The following is a 4,231-nucleotide window of genomic DNA, read 5'->3' as shown; positions in this document are numbered from 1 at the left end:
CCCTGTGGAGACATAAGCATAACCCCAACCCCATTGTAGAACCTCTCCTTCCCTCCACTCTCCGTTTGGCATGGACACATACACTGGGTCACAAACATTTGGCGAGTGAGAGGACAAGGTCGTGAAATGACTTTCTGCTGCAGAGGAATTCAAAACCTGCCAATGATTTAAAAAATGAAGGGTAAAGAGTGCTTTTTATAGATGGCGTTGAGGAGACTCAGGGACTCCCCCTTTTTGTTTTTGTAATTGGAGTTTCAAGGTGAGATTGGCACGTTCAATAATTGCTTGACCTTGACTATTGAAAGGAATGTCTGTAATATGGTGGATGGAATGCAAGGTAAGAAAGGCAGCCAGTTTACGAGAAGTATAGGCAGGGGCATTGTCCGTCTTGAGTATTGCAGGGAGGCCCATAACTGCAAAACAGGAATAAAGATGAGTGATGACAGCGTCAGACTTTTCAGAACTCTGAGCAGTAGCCCACTGGAAATGAGAATAAGTGTCAATAGTATGATGAACATAACGAAGGCATCCAAAAAATATAACATAGGTAACATCCATCTGCCAAATATGGTTTCCTCTCAAGCTGCGTGGATTACAACCTGGTGGCAAGGAAGGGAGTGTTAAAAGTGTGCAGGAAGCACAAGAACGCACAATAGCACAAGCCTGTTTGCGTGAGAGAGAGAAACGTTGTTGAAGTCCCTTCGCATTGGTATGATGAAGTTCGTGTTCTCAAGATGCCTGTTGAATAGAAGCAATAAGTAAAGAGTCAATTTTATTGTTCCCTCTGGCCACAGGCCCGGGGAGTCCAGAGTGTGAACGAACATGAACAATAAAAACAGGATGGTGATGCATATGAAGTAAGGCCTGTAAATGAGTAAATAAACGTTGGAAAGTGGTTTGGGAATTGAGAGGTAGAGAGGCAGTAGGAAGAGGAGAAGTAACATAAACAGCGTATTGGGAATCACTGACAATATTAAGGGGTTCAGAGGGAAAATCCTGTAAAACTAAACAGATAGCATATAGTTCACTTTGTTGAACTGAAGGGAAGGGAGGAGTAACAACCTTTTGGCCCATTGTGCTCCAATAACTGGCTTTACAGGAACTTGAGGCATCCGTAAAGAAGGTGGGTACCTTTAGAGGGCTGGAAACAATAGGTGAGACAGGGAGGACGGAATGAGTCTTCAAAAAGGAATACAATTTGTGTGGCTGGTAATGATTATCAAAGGTTCCAATGTAATCTGCGCAAGCCACCTGCCAAGCAGTGGAAAATTCAAAGTTAGTTTGAATATCTTTAGAACTTAGATTGGTAACAATTCTGTTGGGGTCCATTCCAGAGAGTTGATGACAACGCCGACGCCCTCGGGTAATCAGTTGTGCAAGCTTATCAATGTAAAGTAACAGCCTTTTGTTCTGTTGGTTAGGGAGAAATATCCATTCAAGAATTCCGTGGTGAGATTGTCCCAAACAACCTGAAGGAGAATGACACGTGTGAAATAGAAAGAGTGTAATAGGAAGCAAGGGTTGAAAAAATATGAGGAAACCAGAGCTTAAACATTGCTCTACAAACTGCAATTTAGATTCGGCCTGGGGCGTAAGGCAGCAAGAGCTATTAAGGGCAGAGTCGCCCTCGAGGATAGCAAACAAGTGTTGTAAGGCATAAGTAGGTATACCAAGTGATGGTTGGAGCCAATTAATATCTCCTAATAATTTCTGAAAATCATTAAGTGTTTTTAGATTATCTCTCCATAGTTGTAACTTTTGAGGACGTATTTGTGACTCAGAGAGACAATATCCCAAATAGTTAAAAGGTGGATTACGTTGCACTTTCTCAGGGGCAATTATCAAATTATATCGTTTAAGATTTTCCTGAAGATCTGTGAAGGCTGCATCAAGCCTCTCTCGAGAAGGTGCTGCAAGAAGAATATCATCCATGTAATGATAAAGATAATTTTTGGATGCTGCATGCAAACAGGATTTATGGCACTGTCAAAAAATTCCTGGCATAAAGTAGGGCTATTTAACATTCCTTGAGGAAGCACCTTCCACTGATAACGTTCAGTAGGACGGCCACTGTTATATTCTGGGATAGTAAAGGCAAAACATTCACAATCAGAAGGTTGTAAGGGAATGGTGAAAAAACAATCCTTAAGATCAATAATCATCAAAGACCAGCCTGTGGGAATTATAGAAGGCATAGGCAAGTCTGGCTGTAAATGGCCCATGGGCTGTATACATTTATTAATTTTTCGAAGGTCAGTGAGGAATCTCCATTTTCCAAATTTCTTTTTAATAACAAAAACAGGGGAATTTCAAGGAGAAGTAGAGGGCTCAATATGACCAGCAGCGAGCTGTTCAGTCACTAGAACCTTTAATACCTCGAGCTTTTCTTTAGTAAGAGGCCACTGCTCAATCCATACAGGTTTATCAGTATTCCACCGCAATGTGAGGGCTCGAGGAACTTCTTGAGCAGTGGCAATTAGTTTAAAGATTCCTGTGTATCAGAGGGTTGAATGGGGTTGTAACCCATCTTCAGCATCATATTTTTAACATTAGGTGATAGGTGGGGAATGGTCATAAACGCTCCAAATTGATGCAATAAGTCTCGTCACCAGAGATTCACAGCAATATCAGTAATATAAAATTGAAGAGAAGATTGTTGGCCTTCAGGTCCTAAACAATTAAAAGTATCCTTACTATGAAACACACATTGAGCCTGCCCCAATCCAAACAGAACAGTGGGAACTGCAAGTTTGGGCCAATCAGGGGGCCATTGAGCAAGACAAATAATAGCAACATCAGCTCCAGTATCCACCAACCCCTCAAACGTACGGCCATTAATGGCAAGAGTGAGGACAGGTCGAGAGTCTTGAATGAGTTTCCCAAAAAACTTTAGTTCCTGTGTTGTCAAAGCCTCCCTGACATTCAGCTTTATGAGTAGGAAAAGAGACATATGGTAGGAGCAAGAGCTGAGCTATATGAGTGCCTGGAAAGACTTGAGTAGTATGTGGAACAGAGACCATAAGCTGAATTTCACCAGTATAATCTGAGTCAATAACTCCCACATGTACAAGTATTCCTTTTACAGTACAGCTGCTGCGTCCAATAACCAGCCCAACCTTCCCCGTAGGCAAAGGTCCAAAGACCTGTGTAGATAACTTACGAACACCAAGGCTGGGTCACCCAGGGCTGCTTGAGCCTCCAGAGTAGTATACTGCCCTTCTCAGTAAGTTGTTCCTCCGTATCTCCGGGGGGTTGTTGTTGTGCAAAAGGAATTTGAAAAAGTTGTTTCCCTGGTTTTGGAGGGGCCGAGGGACGGACTGGATAAGCTGAAACGAAGGGCGGAGGCAGAGGACTGGTGGCCATCTTACTCCTTTTAAGCAAAGAAATTAATTCTTGTATTTCTGCCCAAGTAGGCAGCTCACCCGAAGGGTCAGAGTCCCCATCTGGTGGTTCTGGCTCTCCCTCATCTCTCAATTCGTCAGGGGACGGGGCATGAGATGGCAAGTGTTTCTTTTCGGATTCTTCACCTGCATAAGCCTTTTTTCAGTCTGTCTGCAGCAAGTGTAAAGCCTGAGTTATCGCATTGCAGACGGTCCAAATCTTTAAATCGATAGTTTCGCCTTGCTGATGGGCATGGCGAAAAGCTTTAATAACTTGTTGCCAACTAAGGAGATTTAACCGCACCTGTGAGTGACATTGAAACCAATAACAATGTTGTTGTACTAGCACGAATAATTGTCTTAAGGTACTTTCTTTTACTTCTACTTCCACAGAGCTTAAAAGCCCTTGAATTAATTTTCGATATTTGCGCTCTGCTGCTGAGGGGGAATTTCCCATATTTTCCAGAGAGTCCCCTGTTGGTTGCCGCTTACCTGTTGCCAATGGGGTGCATCTTTGGTTCCTCCGTCCTGAATGACACAGACCCTGCTCATGGCGCCAGTTGTTGTGGCCCAATTGCAGAACAGGGGATGAACACAGAAAGAAACACACACACACATGCACACACACACACACACACACAAGACGTACAAGACTGCAGTGGTCGATTGCACCAGTCGTTTTATTATATACTTTTTCTATGTCCGGCAGCTACTTCCTGGTACGTGACTACCTTGGGCACCTTGAGGAAAACACATTTTCATTCCTTCCAGACGATTGCTCAATGGAAGCAGATGTTTGCATCTTAACTTCTTTATCTCATCACCGTATGCAGGACAATGAGATGCCTTGG

Source organism: Propithecus coquereli, unplaced genomic scaffold (assembly GCF_000956105.1).
Source record: "Propithecus coquereli isolate 6110/MARCELLA unplaced genomic scaffold, Pcoq_1.0 Scaffold183, whole genome shotgun sequence".
Taxonomy (NCBI): Eukaryota; Metazoa; Chordata; class Mammalia; order Primates; family Indriidae; genus Propithecus; species Propithecus coquereli.
Note: the sequence above shows the minus strand (reverse complement) of the source record.